Source organism: Eurytemora carolleeae, unplaced genomic scaffold (assembly GCF_000591075.1).
Source record: "Eurytemora carolleeae unplaced genomic scaffold, Eaff_2.0 scaffold1277, whole genome shotgun sequence".
Lineage (NCBI taxonomy): Eukaryota > Metazoa > Arthropoda > Copepoda > Calanoida > Temoridae > Eurytemora > Eurytemora carolleeae.
The window spans coordinates 62,302-84,901 of NW_019397175.1; the positions used below are offsets into that span (position 1 = coordinate 62,302).

Genomic DNA, 22,600 nt, shown 5'->3' on the forward strand with positions numbered 1-22,600 from the left:
TTTTTAAAAAAACTTTTAATAAAACTTCGTATTCTATTAAAGTTGTTAAATTTTGCAATATTTTCATCCTAAGGAAAGAATAGGAAAACCGAACCAAAAACGATCGTTTTAACAAGTTCGTTTCTAGTTTGTTTTTCTCATTCATTTTCTCTCGGGGTCAACATTTAGTAAAGTATCTACTCTACTTTTGGACGTCGGCAGGCAAAGCTACAACAAGGTGTTCCGATGGCGAACATTTTGAGAACTTTGTTTAAGGCTTAGTTTGTGTCACACGAAACACGATCGTTTTTTAAACGATCGTTTTTATAAACGATCGTTAACGAAACGACGACTTTTATAAAAATGATCGTTTTAAAAACGACCATTTTTAAAAAACTAACTTTTAAAAAAACGATCGTTTTTAAAAACAGTGAATGCACAGTGTTGTCCATTAGTTTATTTGGTTGAATATTAATTCCTTTTATATTTATTATTGTGGTTGTTTATTTTAGAATGCACTCTCCTGTAATGAAAGCAAAGTTTATACAGTAGAATACTTAATAACAATGAAAGTACCTCTAAAATGTAAACATTCGATTGTAAACATGATCGTAAACAAAACTTTCTATGCACTTTCGTAATAAACATATACTGAAAATTGACTGTACTTCACAAGGTTTTTTTGGACAACTCATCTTAAAATTTACCATGAACAAATAGTTTAAAACATTTTACATGTAAAGTTTTTATTTTAGCTTTATTTCTGTTATGTTAGAGAAAAATTACTGCTCATAAAGAATACAATGTTTGAATATGTTAAACAAATCAGAGTCTTTTAAACAAACACCTGATGCTAAATTTTTCAAGCTCATTCTGTTACATTTGAGTTTACGAATTCCACCATTATTATTTGCTCAAAAAAAAATGCTGCCCGCGCAAGGAAGCACAAAAATGCGCCGAGTTGGAAAACAACTTTTGACTTCTACTGGAAACTATAGTTGTCTTGCTTTATTGTTATTATTCCATTCAATGATTATGAGGCCTGTAAATATAAGAATTGATATTGCATGTTTAAAAAGTATTAACAGGATAATGAAGGAATAAAATCTTGTGAGCACAACAACAAAAACAACCCCAACCCCAACAACAACAACAACATCAACAACAACAACAAATACAACAACAACAACATCAACAACAACAATACCAACTACAACAACATCAAAAACAACAATACCAACAACAACAACACTACAACCAAGAGCAACAACAAAAACCTCAACAACAACAACAACAATTACAACAAACAGAACAACAAAACATCAACAACAACTTCAACAACAAGAAAACAATACCATCAACAACAACAATACCAACAACAACAACACTACAACCAAGAGCAACAACAAAAACCACAACAACAACAACAACAATTACAACAAACAGAACAACAAAACATCAACAACAACTTCAACAACAAGAAAACAATACCAACAACAACAACAATAACAACAATAAAAACAACAACAACAACAACAACTTCAACATCAACATCAACAACAACAAAACAATGCCAACAAAAACAACAACACCACCAACACCAACAACAGCAACAACTGCGGGGGCGAGGTTCCTCCCCATTCCCTCTTTTCTAAGTATTATTGTTTATTGTAAAAATTACCTTAAAGTTATCAGTGTAACCCTGAGGAGCCATCAATCATAATTTATCTGAAAGCAATCAGATTAATGGAAGTATGAAACCAACTTTTAATTGAAATTGGCAATTATAATACCCTAAAAAATTTCATTTTAGTAAATTTTAGAATTTATTATAAGCAGAAAACATACTTTTTTAACTATCCAATTTTCAACCTTTAAAAAGTAATTTTGAGGATATAAAGCATTTATTTCTGGTATATAAAAGGACCCCAGATGTAAGATGGTTTGGAAAATCTTACTTTAGAACATATTTCTGGAATATAAATGGACCCCAGCTGTAAGATGTTTTGGAAAATCTTACTTTAGAACATATTTCTGGTATATAAAAGGACCCAACTGCAGTTGTAAGATGGTTTGGAAAATCTTACTTTACAACATATTTCTGGTATATAAAAGGACCCCAACTGCAGCTGTAAGATGGTTTGGAAAATCTTACTTTACAACATATTTCTGGTATATAAAAGGACCCCAACTGCAGCTGTAAGATGGTTTGGAAAATCTTACTTTACAACATATTTCTGGTATATAAAATGACCCCAGATGTAAGATGTTTTGGCAAATCTTACCTTAGAACATAAGTTTGCAATAACATTTGTTTTTTTAAATACAAAACAAAAACCCATCTTTTTACATTGTTTTATAAAAGTTCACTTGTCACTTTTATGAACCATTTGTAGCAATTAAAATGTTAAGCCTAAGGAAATTGAGTCTATGCCATAAACTCAAATTTCTAAGTCATTTATCTTTGTAACCTGATTGTATAAACCTTTGATATTTAAAATTTAGATTATGTAATCTATTATATTCAAAGTCTTGAATATCTTTAAGGTCTTCGACATTGGGTTACAAAGCTAAAGGGATAAGAAAATTTGAGTTTGTGGCAAAAGCTCAATTTAATTAGAGAAATCTGGTGAAAGTGAGAAAGTGAGAAACTTGCAAGGAGTTGCGGCATTTTCATTTGATGATAGCTCATATAGGAAATTAGATCACACAGACTTGTAGAAAAACTGCAGAGTGTCTGCAGAGCATAGAAAAGTGTCAATTTAAAAGCATAAAGAGATGTAAAGGAATCCTTTTTGTGTTCATATACAGTAGGAGGTGGTTATATCAATATAATTAAGACGACTTTCGATTTTAATTTCTTTTTATATCATGCTGTTAAACAGCAGGGATATCCATAATCATAGGAGTCAAGAGAAGCTGTCAATTAAAAGAGTTTCTCTTTGATTACTTGTAAACTTGTATTTCGGAAAAAAGCTTTTTAACAACAAAACATAAATAAAAAGTCGTCTTCATCGCATTGCATATACTTTGTGACTTTATAGCTCTTTGATTTTACAAACACATATCAATGTCAGAAAAGATAATTGATCCTGTTACAAATTAAAATTTCAAAAGAAACTCTAATTCTATAAAATTTTTATCTTAGCTTCCCAATGTCGAAGACCTCAGATATTTAAAACTATGAACTCTGTTAGATCTAGTAATCTACGTTTAAAATATCATAGGTTTAGACTATCAGGTTGCTAAACTATAGGGATAAGAAAATTTCAGTTTGCGGCAAAACTGAATTCCTTTGTTTTTCTCCCAAGCTCCTCAATAAGAGAATATATAGATTTTAATCTTCCTTTCAATTTACTTTACTTTGGCTTGTCTGAATACTAGTGGGAATGCAGATACATAATTGTTAGAGCTTATCTAACTGTATTTCTGTTTACAAAATTGGAATCATAGAAATAGAATTATGATGCATATAATATGCAAAACATAATTGTTAGAGCTTCTCTAACTGTATTTCTGTTCACAAAATTGGAATCATAGAAATATAATTATGATGCATATTATATACGAAACATATCTGTTAGAGCTTCTCTAACTGTATTTCTGTTCACAAAATTGGAATCATAGAAATAGAATTATGATGCATATAATATACAAAACATATCTGTTAGAGCTTATCTAACTGTTTTTCTGTTTACAAAATTGGAATCATGGAAATAGAATTATGATGTATAATATACAAAACATCTCAATGTAAAGTTTGTCTTTTTCTTTCCTACACAAACTTTAACTCTTCTTGTGACATTTTATTCTGGATTTCATTCTTAACCCTATGAAGGTTAAGGGGTCTGAATATATGTATAGTCTCTACAAAAAAGCCTTAGGTAATAGGTCTAGGGTTGAAATTGTTCATAGCCCAATTTTTCATGGCCAGCTCAAAGAAAAAATATTAGACCGATAACTTTAATAGTTTGGGTGCTAGGGAGGGTGGAAAAAATGCCTAAAAAAGGGTCAAAAAAATTTTAAAAATATATTTTTTGTTTGTTTTAAACAAATATCAAAGTATGACACATGTTTCTACATGCATTTTTCAAGAGCTTTTTAAAAAGTATAGTTTTCAGATCTTATAGCTTTAGTCACAACAAATTTATGGGCTATTTTAAATTTTTTCTTTACAGACCGTGCTTTTTCCGCCCTGTGCCCTACCCTATAAATTAAAAAAAAATATTTCATATTCATTTCAAGTCACAAAATTTCATGGTGATAGTGTCAAAAATGAGAGTGCTAGAGAAGGTGTATGGTTGCTTAAAATTACAAAAAATTGTTTCCAAAAGTTATTGACTTTCGTTAAATTTAGAAAATGCATAAAATATTAACAAATCCAGAAACTTTTTTGATATTGTTTTATATTACACTAAAAGTTTAATAGAAGATGGACGCGAAGCGCCCTAAATTCTATTACTGATAAATTTAGGGCCACAGGCCCTTTATTATTCTTTTTTATCTTCCACTTGAGCAAAGACAAAATGGGGATTTTTAATTTTGAAACTTTGTCCATAAACTTAGAAGTTTGATGAAATTTTGTCCCCTGAGCATATGAGGTATAAAAAGGAATTAAGGGAAGACATGAACTAAGAAAAGTGTCTCAACTTTATTTTCAAGCTCTAGCTGGGTACACACCAGCATTGTAGCTGGAGAAAATAATTTAGCTTAGCATTTATAAAACAAGCTAAGAACATTACCGTGCTATTTTGACTTCCCCAATAAGTATTTGAGGCAAATCGGGCAGGGAATCAAGGATTAATGTCAGACAGCCCATTTTTTTAAATAATCTTTTTTGTTTGTTCATTTTCTTGTGGTTTTTTAACATTTTTTATCGATTTTGATGGTTATTATATCTATAGAACTGACGAGGTTCAACCCAGACCGAAATATATTTTTAATAAAATGTGGAAATAAAATTTTCTTTTTTTTACTGTACAGAGGTTTTGTCCATCACCATTACCGAAATTTAAATTGGAACTACGAGGTTGCAAAGCTTACCAGTGGCTTTCCATAAATTAAGCTTCTAGATTTGCGAGAACATTAAGATGAATAAATGAAAAAATATATAATAATCCCACGAAAGATCTAAATCAAATATATCTTTTTTTGACAGATTTGAAATACAAGGAATAATTATGAAACAAAGCAAAGAAAATTCCGATTTTTTTTTTGACGACTTTTTTTTTTTTTGGTATTATTATCATTATTACTATGTTTCAAGTTATTTGGTATTAATATACTATTTTTATATTAACTGCACAAATTAGGAATAGGTTCAACAGTGATCTAAATTGCTCTCTCAAAAAATATAGACGAAAATTTTTCCAATTACTTCTTAAAAACAAAATCTAAAGAGGACAAGGTGTTGCGACACTTTTAATTCGACCCAGTCATAAAATCTGATCATAGCAGTCTGTATTTATGTGTGAAGTTTGATCAAAATAAAACATCGTAAATGCTCGAAATTATCATAAAAAAATAAGATGTACTTTCAAGTCACCCGCTAATAAGATTTAGATCGGTACCATTGAAACCTTTGTCTTATCAAGATGAATGATATATCCATAATTTCTGCTTCAGAAGTAATGACAGAAATTATCAGAATTACAATTTTCGAGCTATTGGATCCGAAAATCTTGGACATTATTGATGAGATAAAAGTTTAAAAGAACCCCTGTGAATCGAACGTGTCCTTCACAATCCCAACAGTACCCTTAAGAGCTTCGTATTATCAATTATAAATTAGATATGTATGTATTGTTTTTTTTATAAATGTTTCTTTTCATCTACAAAAGGGACTTCAGAAAAATGACTGTCGCTCGAAAAAGTCAATGTCTATCCCTTGAAAATGTCAATGTTTGTCCCTTGAAAAGGTCAATGTCTATCCCTTGAAAATGTCAATGTTTGTCCCTCGAAAATGTCAATGTCTGTCCCTTGAAAAAGTCAATGTACATTTCTTGAAATTGTCAATGTCTGTTCCTGAAAAAGGTCAATGGCTATCCCTTGAAAAGGTCAATGTCTGTCTCTTGAAAATGTCAATGGATTTCCCTGGAAAATGTCAATGTCTGTCCCTTGAAAAGGTCAATGTCTGTCCCTTGAAAAGGTCAATGTCTATCCCTTGAAAATGTCAATGTTTGTCCCTCGAAAATGTCAATGTCTGTCCCTTGAAAATGTCAATCTCTGTCCCTTGAAAATGTCAATGTCTGTCCCTTGAAAAAGTCAATGTACATTCCTTGAAATTGTCAATGTCTGTTCCTGAAAAAGGTCAATGTCTATCCCTTGAAAAGGTCAATGTCTGTCTCTAGAAAATGTCAATGGATTTCCCTGGAAAATGTCAATGTCTGTCCCTTGAAAAGGTCAATGTCTGTCCCTTGAAAAGGTCAATGGTTATCCCTTGAAAATGTCAATGTTTGTCCCTCGAAAATGTCAATGTCTGTCCCTTGATAATGTCAATCTCTGTCCCTTGAAAATGTCAATGTCTGTCCCTTGAAAAATTCAATGTACCTTCCTTGAAATTGTCAATGTCTGTTCCTGAAAAAGGTCAATGTCTATCCCTTGAAAAGGTCAATGTCTGTCTCTTGAAAATGTCAATGGATTTCCCTGGAAAATGTCAATGTCTGTCCCTTGAAAAGGTCCATGTCTGTCCCTTGAAAAGGTCAATGTCTATCCCTTGAAAAGGTCAATGTCTATCCCTTGAAAATGTCAATGTCTGTTCCTCGAAAATGTCAATGTCTATCCCGTGAAAAAGTCAATGTCTGTCCCTTGAAAATGCCAATGGAAGTCCTTGGAAAAGGTCAATGTCTATCCGTTGAAAAGGTCAATGTCTGTCCATGGAAAAGGTCAATGTCTATCCCTTGAAAAGGTCAATGTCTGTCCCTGAAAAGGTAAATGTCTATCCCTTGAAAAGGTCAATGTTTGTCCCTGGAAAAGGTCAATGTCTGTCCCTTAAAAATGTCAACGGATGTCTCTGGAAAAGGTCAATGTCTATCAATTGAAAATGTCAATGTCTGTCTCTTGAAAATGTTAATGTTTGTCCCTTGAAAATGTCAATGTTTGTCCCTTGAACATGTCAATGTCTGTCCCTTGAAAATGTCAATGTCTGTCCCTTGAAAATGTCAATCTCTGTCCCTTGAAAATGTCAATGTCTGTCCCTTGAAAAAGTCAATGTACATTCCTTGAAATTGTCAATGTCTGTTCCTTGAAAATGTCAATGTCTGTCCCTGTTTGCTACATCAGTTTAACCCTTGATGATGATACAAATAAAACCAATTAAAGAGACTGCTAGCAGAATATCAAGGGACCCTCCAATCAATGATGAGATTACCCGATTCACGACGGTACCCTTGAAACCTTTATCTGATTAATTAAGGAGGAAATATCGTCGTTTTCTTGTTTAAAAAGTGTTTAATTCCAATAATTCCTTTAAGGTTTTCTACCGTAGAATAAATAAGTATCTATCATATAAACATTGATATCTTATTCTTACTTCATCAGACGAAGATTTCCAGGATAACCGTGAGGATCGGTCATTGTCATCTTTACATAGTTAAGGTCACTTGAAATTACGCTTTTTATTCACTTTAAGCCTGGGATTTGTTTACCTAGGCCGAAATCATTATTTTCATTTTCAAATTAGAAGTTCATGATTTTATGACATCAAACTACTCAACAGATGGAGATCTCTATGATAATTTAATTTAATTATATAAATTGAATTAAAGTATGAAACCCTGCTCCTGCAATAATATTACGTTTTTCCTTTTATTTCTCATTCCCTGTAATTAATTAAGTCAGTGGATGCAGGGAGTATATTAAACAAATTATATCGTTATATTCAACATTTTCGGGAACGTCCAAACATCGTTAAGTCTATTTAAAAGTAATAGAATAATAAATCATAGCTTTTATTGGTAATATTCGCTTTAGATTGATTAAAGCTTCAAAGCTGAATGAGATATTCATGTTTATAATTTTAAAAACGGATTATAAAATACATATTTTCAATTGTGGTGTCTAGCACATTTCTTTTGCAGAAACAGGATGTACGAATTATCAGAATTAAACAATTTTGAAGCTAGAAATTGATATTTTCAGCTGTGGATTCTCTTTGTAATTGAATTGCGGATTTTTGAAACTGCAACATTTCACATTGAAGGAAATTTCCAGGAAAAAAATAAAACAAATTATTGATCAATGAATGGTTTCAGAACGGCTATGTAGGTATTTAAACTGAGTATGCAGTGTTGTGGACAAATTCTTTAGGATTCATTTGAGACAACTAAATCTTCTTAAAGTTAGAGCGCAAAGTCGACGTTCAAAATCGTACTATCGGGTGGATGCGTCTTCTTTTTAAATTATTGAATAACGACGACAAAATATGTAAACAAAATTCTACAGTAAACTAATTAGTTGTTTAGGAACAGGTTAAGAAAATGAAAATTAACTCTTATCATCGAAAATAAGTAATCTTATTCAATTATTAGTTTCTATAATCTCTCTTTAATCACAAAAATTTTGAAGAAATCTGCGAACAAATTCATAGAAAATAAGGAATTTAATATAATGATAAAAAAGGAAATAATTAATTCTAACATTGATTTATTAACAAATTTCTTTAATGAAATATATTCCTAAACATCTAATTAGTTTACTATAGAATTGCATCTACATTTTTCGTCGTCGTTATTTAATAGTTAAAAAACGATTCTGAAAACATACCCACCCAAATTCATGATTTTTAACGTCGACTTTCCACTCAAATTCAGTAACTATACATCCTGGAAACGTTTTATATGTCTCAAATGAATCCTAAAGTATTAGTCCACAATATTACATACTCAGTTTAACTACATTACATAGCCGGTCTGTCCCTTTAAAGCGACCTACGTCAAAATGAATTTCTGCTAAAACTCATTTTACAAATTATTATTAATATGCTAGAATCAGGAAAAGAATGATAGGATTATCTAAATGTTTTTGTCAGCGTCTATTTTGATGATTTAATGCAAAAAAAATCTATCATTTTGATAAGCAAAGGGCCATACAATTTCAATATATAGTGAATGTAGTATTAAATTGAACTGTGTCACAAAAAAAGCAAACTCTTAATTCCATTAAACTTTTTTATTGCAAGTTTGATTTTTGGCCAAGATATTTCAGAGAACGAAATATTAACACTGAACACAGACCAGAACTAAAAGAAAAAAGGTATTTTATTCTCTGGGTCTAAGTTTACACTGAGAACTCATCTCTAGGTCTTGGTTTACACTGAGAACTCGTCTCTAGGTCTAGGTTTACGCTGAGAACTCGTTTCAAGGTCTTGGTTTACACTGAGAACTCGTCTCTAGGTCTAGGTTTAGACTTAGAACACGTCTCCAGGTCTAGGTTTAGACTTAGAACCCGTCTCTAGGTCTAGGTTTAGACTTAGAACCCGTCTCCAGGTCTAGGTTTAGTCTTAGAACCTGTCTCCAGGTCTAGGTTTAGTCTTAGAACCTGTCTCTAGGTCTAGGTTTAGACTTAGAACCCGTCTCCAGGTCTAGGTTTAGAATGAGTACCCGTCTCAAGGTCTATGATTAGACTGAGAAACTGTTGAAACCTCGGTTTCTCTCTCTCTCAGCCTCGTGTGTCCTCCTATCCTTCTCATTCCTTCCTTCGACCGAACATCTTCAAAACCAAATCTTTAAAATCGGACTCAACGTAGTGTCATGGCAATTCACAACAATTATATCCCTCCACCTGTCCTTCTCAAAAGGGACTAAAGGCTAAATTTAAAGTAACTCTACATTTACAGTCGGACTTTTTCCAAAGGGTGAAAACTGTTATTAGAATAAAAATGTTTGATTTTTATCTTAAAATTGATTATTTTTTTTACCACGCTTTTCTGTTAAGTGACTTACGCATGTATGCCACACAGAACAGGAAAGGAAAAAGACGATATCTTCCTCATTCACCATAGTTTTAGTAAAAGTAGATATTTCCATTTACAAGTAGCGTGATTTAAGGATTCATAACTCTAATTGGTAAATGGGATAGATAGAAAGATAGATGTTACCACCATACTATTTCTATTGGTTCAGAATAGACAACAAACACATGACTCAACCCTGATTGGATCAGGCGCTAATGTACTCGGCATACAGGAGTACATTGTGAATCCAAGAAAGAGCTCAAGGGTGTTCTTGCATGGAACGCTTTAATTTTGAAGGTCATTTGAAACAGTCTCTTTAACGTAGTTTTTCAACCAAAAATCTAAAATCGGACTGATTTCAGTTCCAGAGGTTTTCTGTCAATGTATTTCCATTTTGGTTTCCACAAAATGGTCCAGTAAACATTTGAGGATTAAGTGAAAATAGAAGAAAAACACGTTTATATTTGATAACGAAGAAATCGCTGTGGATTTCGCTAAATTGGTTGACTATCTTCCTATCTTAAAATTTCAAAGATTTAGCCAGTTTTGATACATTCTGTTGTTTTTTATATTAGGCAATTCTTTTAGAATTAATATTTAAGGTTCAAAACAATGTTGTATATTTTTCATTTATGATTCAGTTTTGTTTTAAACAATTTATATATGGTAGACTAATTCTTGTTTATTGTTAAAAAAATCTTTAAATGCAAAAATAAAACTTTAAAATGTCAAACTTTAGTTTTCTTTGATGGGCACTTTTTTTTGCTTCGCCTTTTCCTGCATTTCATATTTTAAGTCAAAAATAATTTCATGATATCTAAAAATAATTAAAAAATGTTAAATATTTTTATATTTTATTTGAATTATCATTTTTTTTCTCTTATTTTTAATAGGGTTAACACCATGGGTTGAACCAATAGAATCGATGGAATCTGAAAAAAAATTCATTATTCAAAAAACTTTCTTTTTTACCTAAATGTAGTTAAAAGTTGAACTTTTCTTCAAGTTTACAGGTTTTAATCAAATTGGATGTTTCATTTTTGCAGCTTCTATAATTGCAAAGTTTTTGCAAAGTTTTTGCATTTTGCTTTTGTTTATCTTTCATATGAGTAAAATAACAAAAATTAATTTTAAGATTTGTTTATAGATAACATTAACCCTAGTGAAAATTAATGTTTACTTTAAATCTAGATATTTAAAAAACTAGAGGCCGAATTTAAAGAATTTGAGCCACGGCTTAAATTTGAGACGCGGCTCAAATATGGTAAAGAGAAACAATTCTATTTAGAGTTCCGAGAAAGAAAGCAAGACCCGCATGGCAAATTAAATTAAATACGGGTTCAGAAAAAAAGCAAGATCCTTTAAAAATAGTTCTTTCTTGTAAAGTGGCAAACTACAAGGACATCCAAAAAAATGATTTTATTTTTATTTTCAAAAATTTTAAAATTAGCCGAATAAGATTGACAGATGTATACGAATAAGGATAAATAAAAAACAAAAAACATAGAAATCTCAAAATATTTCCATCTAATATCATACAAATATTTAAAAATATTGCAAAATTTGATTAAAATAGATTATTAAAGTTAAAAATATCTATAAAAAAAACGATCTTTAAGACAATGTAGCACTCACCATGGTTCAAATTTTAAAAAATTGTACACTTTTTAAATCTATGGAACATTTGCAATCGACTAATATCAACTAGAGGTATGTAGCACAAAATTAAGGAAGGTTAAGTTTATCAATGGATTTTTTTTTCAAATTTTAAACATACAATGGAATTTCACTAGGGTCTGAAAAATGCAAATCTTCTAAACAATTCTAACAAATGTGCAGTTACTTTTTTTAAAAATGGCAAATTTTAGTTCACAGTGCGCGCAGGAAAGAAATTTCCTTTCTTTTGAGTACCACAATAGAAAGGGCCACACAAACTTTATGCCTGGTCTTTTACTGGAGTTTGAGCGCAAATGTCACCATGCAAACCAACCTGCTTTAAATGCAATTATCATAATATTTATCAATATTCTTAATAATTATCATAAACGCACATTCAGATTTTAGTTGGCGGGTTCAAATATTTTGCAATCACTCAAAGTGTTTTAGCTTCACGGGCAGCCCTAAGTACACTTGAATTTCCGAGCCTGGTCAACATTTCCAGTCCCAGTTTGTACTGTATCGCCTGGACATCGAGTAAATAAAGCAGACACTCAATAGGACTAGCAGGTGGAACAAGTTTGACGCGGTCAGACTTTAGAATTAAAATAAAATGTAATGTGAATGCGATGATAATTTTTTCCTTTCTTTATCACAATGTCAATTTTCAACCAAGCCAAAATGGCAAACTTACTTACTTACTTACTTACTACTTCCTTAATTGTGTACTGTATGTATAATTGTAGTTGGTATCAATCGATTGGAAACGCTCCAAAAGTATTTGAAGAATGATCAATTTTTAATTTAAACAACCATATTAGGGAGAGTGCAATAACAATGTCTTAAAAATCATTATAAAAATTTCACGTCAATTTGCGAGTAAGATTGAAATCTTATATGTTTTCAATCATAGTTCCTCATATTAAAAAGCTATTGATAAATCCGAAAATGTTTTTAATTTATGATATTTAACTGAGAAAAAAAGATGTTTTATAGCTGTGCGTAAAATTATAACAAGAAGTGTTCCGTGTTGATATAATAGTTATGTTTAGTTTTATACTTGTAAAGTTGATATAGTTATATATATAGATAGTTTTATACTTGTAGTTGATATAGTTATATATATATAGATAGTTTTATACTTGTAGTTGATATAGTTATATATATAGATAGTTTTATACTTGTAGTTGATATAGTTATATATATAGATAGTTTTATACTTGTAGTTGATATAGTTATATATATAGATAGTTTTATACTTGTAGTTGATATAGTTATATAAATATATAGATAGTTTTATATAGTTATATATATAGATAGTTTTATACTTGTAGTTGATTTAGTTATATATATAGATAGTTTTATACTTGTATAGTTGATATATTTATATATATAGATAGTTTTATACTTGTATAGTTGATATAGTTATATTTATAAAGATAGTTTTATACTTGTATAGTTGATATAGTTATATATATATAGATAGTTTTATACTTGTAGTTGATAAAGTTATCCATATAGATAGTTTTATACTTGTATAGTTGATACAAATATATATAGATAGTTTTATACTTGTAGTTGATATAGTTATATATATAGATAGTTTTATACTTTTAGTTGATAAAGTTATATATATAGATAGTTTTATACTTGTAGTTGATATAGTTATATAAATATATAGATAGTTTTATACTTGTAGTTGATTTAGTTATATATATAGATAGTTTTATACTTGTAGTTGATTTAGTTATATATATAGATAGTTTTATACTTGTAGTTGATTTAGTTATATATATAGATAGTTTTATACTTGTAATATAGTTATATATATAGATAGTTTTATACTTGTATAGTTGATATAGTTATATATATATAGATAGTTTTATACTTGTAGTTAATATAGTTATATAACGCTAGTTTCATTCTTGTATCTCTGTTTTTCTGTTTGTTTGTTTGTCTGATCAAAACTCAGGAACCCGTAGACCGATTTTCCTCAACTTTTGATGGGGAACTCGGGAGACCCACGGGAATTTTCTAAGCTTGGTTTTCCCGCGGGTCTCCCGGGTTCCCCACAATCAAATTGTGAGGCCAATCGGTCCAGGGGTTCCTGAGTCATGACAAGCAAACATACAGACACCCATACACCCAAACAGAGATTACAACTTTATATATATAGATACTTGTCTAGTTTATATATATATAGATGCTTGTATAGTTGATGAAACTATTATTTTGATTTTGTGAAATGTTTGTGAGGAACGGATTAGCGTGCCTTAATCCTTAAAAGAAAAGTGTGGATTAAGCCTAACAAGAGGATTTTACCTCAGGGATTAAAGGGACTGTACACAAAATTTCAAATGACCCTCCACTTGAAAAGTGAAAAGCCTTGTTCACATTGGTACCCTTTAAACCCTTTTTTTGTAAAAATTAAGTTTTTGTCTTTTTTTCATCTTAAAATTTCTTAAAGGGACCGTTCACTTATTTGGGTAATTTCAGGGTAAACTAAACAGCATATTCGCTGTAGATTAGTAATAGTTTTACTTTTTAAAAACAACTGTGGCCGGAGAAAAGCCGATTTTTCGTTTTCTGTAGACACTTTTATAGCGAAACCAAAATTATAAATTTATTTTTTTAAAGAAGCAAAAACGAGAAAAGAAAAAATATTTGGAAAAAGAGAAAGAAAAAGATATGAACATTTTTCTTGAATTTATTTTATAACAAAACACTCTTGTTGATTGCAGAGGGAATCCAATACCATGTCAATAATTTTCCTAAAGTGGAAACACTTTTATAATCCAGGATACCATTTCTACATTTTTATAATCAGGATACCATTTCTACATTTTTATAATCCAGGATACCATTTCTACACTTTTATAATCCAGGATACCATTTCTACATTTTTATAATCCAGGATACCCTTTCTACATTTTTATAATCCAGGATACCATTTCTAAATTTTTATAATCCAGGATACCATTTCTACATTTTTATAATCCAGGATACCATTTTTACATTTTTATAATCCAGGATACCATTTCTACATTTTCATAATCCAGAATACCATTTCTGCATTTTTATAATCCAGGATACCATTTCTACATTTTTATAATCCAGAATACCATTTTTACATTTTTATAATCGAGGATACCATTTCTACATTTTTATAATCCAGGATATCATTTCTAAATTTTTATAATCCAGGATACCATTTCTACATTTTTATAATTCAGGATACCATTTCTACATTTTTATAATCCAGGATACCATTTCTACATTTTTATAATCCAGGAAAAAAGCATTTTTACATTTTCTTTTTTTACTTGCAGTGGTCAGCGAGTATATCAATACAATGAAGACGACTTTTTAATTTTAATTTGCATCGTTATAACAAGCTTTGAATTACAAGGTACAAATAATTAGATAAAGTTTTTCTGTGTGTCAATTCTGCTTGATTTTTAAATCAAATTTGAAATCAAAAGTAGTCTTCATTGAATTGATATATGCGACGACTTCTGTATTTTATTTTATTCTTAAGCCAGGTAAAGTTTGGACACATCAAAGCATCATTTTTATAAACCTATTTTTACTGTTAGGAAAACTAGAAGAAATAGTGGATTCTCAAAAGTAATTAACCCTATCTTTATTGGGCTATTATTGTCTAATATATAGATTGGGTCCACCCCCCCCCCTCCGGCCCCCACCCCCTATGGTTTTGCCGTTAGTGTTGAGATAAGGGAGTGTGATACACGTATGTAGTCCAAGTTCCAACTATTCAAGGCCTGCTCATTTAAAAAAATTGACCTTTCACTTTATTGGTTAAGGTGCTAGGTAGGTTTCAAAAATGTTCAAAAAGAACGGCGGAAAAATGTTGAATTTTTTCTTTTACTTATTTACATGTGACACATGTTTTCACATTCATTTTTCAAGGGCTTTCAAATATTTCAATTTTAGAAATGTAGCTAAATCAATAAAAAAAATTATTGACTACTTTTTTTTAACACAAAAAACCGTTTGAACGTCCTCTACCCTACCCTATGCATCAAGAAAAAATGTTTTTAAGTTATTAAGAAAAAACACAGGGGAAAACACCCCCCCCCCCCCCCCNATCAGTGCATGCTCCCTTCAACCCCTGTATTCCTACCCTGATCAGTGCATGCTCCCTTCAACCCCTGTATTCCTACCCTGATCAGTGCATGCTCCCTTCAACCCCTGTATTCCTACCCTGATCAGTGCATGCTCCCTTCAACCCCTGTATTCCTACCCTGATCAGTGCATGCTCCCTTCAACCCCTGTATTCCTACCCTGATCAGTGCATGCTCCCTTCAACCCCTGTATTCCTACCCTGATCAGTGCATGCTCCCTTCAACACCTGTATTCCTACTCTGATCAGTGCATGCTCCCTTCAACCCTTGTATTCCTACTCTGATCAGTGCATGCATCCTTCAACCCCTGTATTCCTTCCCTGATCAGTGAATGCTCCCTTCAACTCCTGACTGGATACAATTACCAAGCCAAATATCGAATAAAGATTAAATTAATCTGTGAATTATCAAAAGATCGAAATCAAGCTTTGATCTCGATATCCACGAGAGAGTTACCAGTTTACAGCTCCTTCACATGAAAATGATTTGATCCTGTTTAACAATCGGAAATATAACCCCCTTTTCATCATTTATTAGGTATTTGTTAAAGTGAAGTGTTAAAGTGTTATAGTGTTAAAGTGTTAAAGTGTTAAAGTGTATGAAGGGAAAAAATTTAATATCTTTCAGGTCTTTTAAAATGCAACTTGAATTTGTCTCTACTTCTATCTGTTTATAAGATGATACCTATATTTAAAACTTATTTAAAAAGTATTCAAATTTGGATTGTCATTTCTTGAATAAATATTAGAAAATGTTTTCGAGAGTTCTGAGAACAGATTTAAATGTTCAATATTGACAATTTATTTAATAAAAAGTTCTTGCATGATATTTGTTTAAAAACAGCTCTAACTCAAGAGACAAACCATGCAAATTTTAATGTAGAAAATTTTAAAAGTTTATATTTAAAAATCCACTTTTTTGTGTTTAATTTAATTTTTTCATTTTTGGAAAAATGCAAGATTTTCTCTTGACAAAATTGTTAATTATTAAATAGATGATGCAGCATTGGGATATATATCAATTTGTCTTTTTTCTATGATTGTATGTAACAGCTTTTTTCTATCAATAATGTTTACAAAAATTGAGACTAAACCCTATCTAAGTTGGGCTAATTTGCCTGATAAAAGTTATTTTTTCGGGGGGGGGGGGGAAAAGAATTTAATATTAATTATTAAATATGTTCCTTAGTTCTATATGTAATAAATACAGCCATCCCCTATATTTGTTAACCTGAACATAACTAGATATATTATGTTGTACATTGTCTGTAAATTTAAATGCGCTTATCATTACTATGCAAACTTTTAATGCGATTAGCCCAGCCTAGCTACGTCTGTAAACCTGTATTGTGATTAATTTATAACAATGTCAATGACTGGCTTAACTACGCTTATATATATCCGCGCTAATCTTGTAAATATGTATATTAAACTTAATCTGTAACATTCTAAATACAATTTAGTTGGAATTACTCCGATTTGATTACGATTGTTCAAACATACAAGCTGAGAATGTGCCCATTGGTTTGGCATTGATAGATTAGGAGCTTCTGTCCGTGTTGACATTAAAAGCTGGGCTTGTGTCTGTGTTAACATTAATAGCTGAGAAGATTGTGCTCATTGGTTTGGTATTGATTGATTAAGAGCCTGTGTCCTGTTGACATTGATAGTTCACGAGACCGTGTACATTGGTTTGGCATTGATCGCTTAAGATCTTGTGACCCTGTTGACATTAATAGCTGAAGAGATTGTGCCCGTTGGTTTGGCATTGATAGATTACAAGCTTTAAAGCCATTTTTTTTTGATTTTGACAATTTCCTTCTAAATATTTATGAAGCAGAATTGCGCAAGTCACTTTATATAAAAACATCAATTAAGAATAATCAAATAAAAAAATGATTGATATTAATACACTCATTATGAGACGAAGCTTTCACTGGTACCCTTGTGAATCGAATAAGCCAATCTATACATGGAGAGTCATTTAAAATTACGTTTACAGTCTCTTTTATAAAGAATAGATTGCACAGAGCTGGGAACTTTAGAAAAGTGGATATCGAGATCAATGCCTGATCCTCTCTTTTTCTTAATATCGAGACTAACCTAATCTTGTACTTGTATCTTGAAAAGTGCATGAAATTCAAAGTCACGTATCGCGTATCAGAAGCCGAAAAAATTTTAAATTTTGCGCTTTTTAAGATTAATATACAGAAACGGGAGGGACTCTCTAATTTTAAAAAACCGGTTTTTGATTTTCTCTACTATATCCAAAAAAGAGTGGATTATGCAAGAAATTAAAAGTGTTCACATTGGATATTCGGAGCAGTTGGGATTACAGGTTACCCTTTCTAAAGTTCCCGGCTCAGATATCATAAAGCCAGATGGAGACAGAGTATATAAAATTTTACACAAATTCAAGGATCCTGTAATATTGATAAATCAGAGAAAATTGTAAAATATTGAAAGTTAAAGGGAAACAAGAAACAGAATAAGGAGATAATTTTAAACCAACTTTTAAACTTTATTTAAAACAATTATAACATTTCTGTTGTTTACAATTTTACAATTTTCAGGTAAAACATGAAGATTATCTCATCAGATTTACAAGGTATAGTTGTGAATCAGATATGAAACTACGTCTACTGTCCTGGTAAACTATGTATATCAAAACTAAATAATATTTTCAAAAACTCTTTTATTACAGGCCCAGTTCATTATACAAAGAAAAACACAAAAAATAAAAACAAAAACAGGAAAACAGACAAGCAGAAAAACAGAAAAACAGACAAGCAGAAAAATAAAATTATTGTATCATGTTATACAAGAGTGGGAACGAAGTGTTTACCAAAGATTTAATCAAAAACATTTTTGAAATAAATATTTATTGGAAAAGTCCGGCTAACATTAATAATTACGTAAGATACTGTGCTACCTACAAAGGAAGAAACCCTTAATGCAAGAAACGGACTAATCAAATTACGTACAGTCGTCTCTGCAGTCTCATCCTTTGTGGATGACTCAAGTGTTATGAAGAAATTTTTCGGAAACTGCAGTTTCATTTTCCAGACAAAAAATTATTGTTTACGGAAAAAAGGTGTGAACGAAAATATTTGGTGCACGAAAAAAATTTTGGACGAATAAATGTGGTCCACGAAAAAATATGGTTTCCCTAGTTTAATCATATTTAGAAAAATTTCTGAAAATTCTACTTAAATTTATTGAAAATGTTCTTCAGGGCTAAACAGAATGGTTTAATGTTGAATAAGATACATTTCGATAAAAATAAGAATTAGATAAAAGATTTATAAAAAGTTTGAATAAGAATTTTAACAATTTAGTCCTCATATACAGATTCTATACAACCAGAGAATTCAAGATGAAACTTGTTAACCAACATTTTTCTTTTTCAATTCAAGAATTTGATTTTTACAAGAAAAATGTAAAAACTATATATTTAAAGGGACTGTGTACGTTATTACGAGTGGGGATGGATTCAGAATTGTATGAATGGTCGCTAGATATTTCCAGTAAATCTCCCTTTAAAAAGTTGCAACTTATCTATCCATGGTTGCAACGGTACTTATAAACGCTTTGTCTGTTCATGAGAAATCCATCATCAAAATAGATTATTTTCGGCTTTGATTTCTCTATTAACTAACGCACTTTTCAAACTGGTTTATGTAAAGGATTAGTGTACATCATCACTCTATACACTATAACCTCGTAGGTTTAGTTCCTTAAAGTTTAATAACTTCACGTATAAGATTTTAATAGTCACTGGGAATATATCTTTAGATCAACATCTGTTTAAAAAATTACAAAATAACTTTATACAGAATAAAATTGGCAGCCAATTTTAAAGGGAGTGTTCGCGAAAAATGAAAGGAGGAGAAACTTGTTAAAGACGTATCATACCGAATAACTTTGCGCCCATACAAATTGAGAAAATTGCAACATATTTAGACCGTAAAAAATCCATTTAATTTCAAACAAATCATTCAGATAGTACAACCTATAGTCATCGATTATCTTTCGCCACATTTGTATATCTATATATAAATTTGGCTTGTCTGTTTGGGTGTTTGTCTGTCTGCTCTTATTTGCCCACGGGCTATCAGGACATTTTCGCATTCAGCGTAGGGTTACCAGGACCTCTCCGGCTATCAGGACCGGCTGTCAGGACCATCGCGTTCACAGTAGGGTTATCAGGACCAAAAAACGGCTGTCAGGACCTTTTTGTTTCGTGTCAGCGCAAAAAACGCAAAGCAAACCAACACATTTATAGGGTTTAGCGAAAATGTTTCTATACCGATTCGATTATACACTCAAGTTGAATGTCACATATAATGACAGCAACATAAAGATTAGCTTTATAAAATTAATCCGTATCACCATTGATTGGATGATGATGATAATAAAAATCATAAGAATAATAATAATTGATATAGTTTGTTTTCTATAAGTATTAATAATACCGAAACTATAACAATAACTATAAATTAGAAGCGAGAATCAAAGAAAGGAATTGAAATTTTCGCCACAAAATTTTCAAACTGATGGTGTAAACCATTGATATTTCAAACTTAGATTATTTAATCTAACAGAATTCATAGTTAGACATATCTAAGGTATACTACATTGGGTTCCAAAGATTNTTACAACCTATAGTCATCGATTATCTTTCGCCACATTTGTATATAGTTTATATTTTATAATATTTTATATTTTTAGAAAACGTTTTAACTGATTTCGAAAAATGTGAGTGGTCCGCGGCATTCTTAGATAGTTGCGCAAGCTGCAGCAAGCTGCAAGAGAAATAATCAAATTCAAAACAAATTAATTAAAAAATATTATAAAATATAATTTAGATATATCTAGATAGAAAGATAGATGTTACCGCCATACTATTTCTATTGGTTCAGAATATACACCAAACACATGACTGAATCCTGATTGGATCAGGCTCTTATCGACTCGGCATACAGGAGTGATGAATACATACATTTTACAAATAAAAATTTTACTTTCGTGAATGGTGAATTGTACAATTACCTCTTTAAACTTAATATTTTAAACAAAAGTTAAAGATTATGTTTTAAACTCTGTCATCTAGCTATGAGCCAAACTTTCCAAGAAATTTTAAATTGTTTTAGATTCAATTGTAGATTACACAGATTACGCAGACTTCACAGATTTCACAGATTTAGACACAAAATTTATAGATTCAGGCACAGATTACACAGATAACACTGATTCAAACAAGGTCGATAAAATATTTATAAATTTCATATTTAGATCAAATCAACATCGATCTTTATTCGATTAAGATTATGAATATCTAAAAAATATAAATCACATATTTTGTCACGGAAACTTATTAGTTTGTAAGCGGGTATTAAAAGGTTCAGTTTGTAAATGTAGATTATAAATAATTTATTTTTTGTGAAAGAGTTTAGATAAAACATTTTCATACAGTGTCATGTGATTTTTTATTATATGATATTACTAGAAGTAAATCAGCTTTAGAATACAACATATACAATATTATATAAGTGTAGGGGACATTTATGACCTCTTAGCTTCTTTAGTTTTTATTAACGCTCACGTATGAGAAAAGGCAATTTTATCTGGTTACATAATGGTTTTCAATAGAAGAACTTATGATTGAAAAGATATAAGATTTCAATCTATACGTCCAATTTATTTTAGTTTAATGTGTACTTCAGTTATAAAATACAGCCTATATACAGTATACAGTATATACAGTATATATAAAATACAGCCTATATACAGTATATATGTCGTTTTTGTGAATGAACGAAATTTTTGAGAGAACGTGTCGATTAGATAAAAAAAGAAATACTTCTTTCAGGCTGCAAAAAGTGTTGTTTTCCTCTATTTTCTAAGTTTGTGGAGGTCAAAATGGATGTCAATGACCTCTGATTCTACATTTTCTTTTTGATGACCAAAATTTGAGGATGCTTGGTAATTCTCAAACTTGTATATTGTATAATTTTACATTACGCGAGTTTTCGAATTATAATAGTGTTGAGATATATAATTTTATTAAACCTGTATTGTTTCTTAAAAAATTGTATTTTTAAAACGAACAAAAAATAACTATTTAAAATCGTTTGAACAACCTTGCAAAAACAATCATTTTTTTTTCTCCAAAATATTTTTTAGAAAAGTATTGTTTTTTACTTTTTCTCACTAAACGAAGGATTTTTTCGAACTTCAGTGAGAAAAAAAACAAAATAGATGAAACATGAACTATAATTTTGAGAACAAATGAAAAAAAATGGTTTTATCGATTAAAAAAGTTACGAACAAAATGAGTCGTTCAGAAACCGAATAACAAACAAAATGAAGAAATCTAAACACACTAGAATTCTGTCGTACAATAGAATTCTTTGTACACTGTTGTCAGATAAAGATAAGATGAAGACAATAAAAGGAACTTTATATATATATAAAGCTAAGCAGTGCCAACAATAGACCTATTATAGACCCATGAACCAAGGATAATATACTACAGGATAGAAAGATAAAATTATGTTTTTAAAGATGAAAGGATCAAAATCAACCAAGGATAATATTTATAGATTGTATTTTTTTTTGTAAATGTTCAGAAAGATAAAAGGATAGAGTCAACTAAGGTTAAATTAAATGGAAGGATAGAACAACTGAATGCTTAAAAGATTTTTTTTCAATGAGCTGGCATTGGCAAATTGGGCTATGCACATGCATTTCAACCACATACCTATTCTCTAATGCTTTTTTCTAGGGGGGGGGGGCAAAACGCCCCCCCCCCTTAGGCTTTACATGGATTCAGACCCCCCAGCCTTATAGGGTAAATAATATAGAAA

At 30.6% G+C, this 22,600-nt stretch overlaps 1 protein-coding gene across 2 annotated transcripts in view; it reads right to left on the reverse strand.

Moving 5' to 3' along the window:
- LOC111712522 (acid sphingomyelinase-like phosphodiesterase 3b) overlaps positions 1-1,709 on the reverse strand; it is a 44,735-nt gene extending 43,026 nt beyond the window's left edge. For both annotated transcript variants that reach the window (XM_023487164.1, XM_023487163.1), the window contains exon 1: positions 1,661-1,709. The gene's annotated coding sequence lies outside the window, so the exon portion shown is untranslated. The remainder of the gene's footprint in view (positions 1-1,660) is intronic.
- Between the last annotated feature and the right edge of the window lie 20,891 nt (positions 1,710-22,600).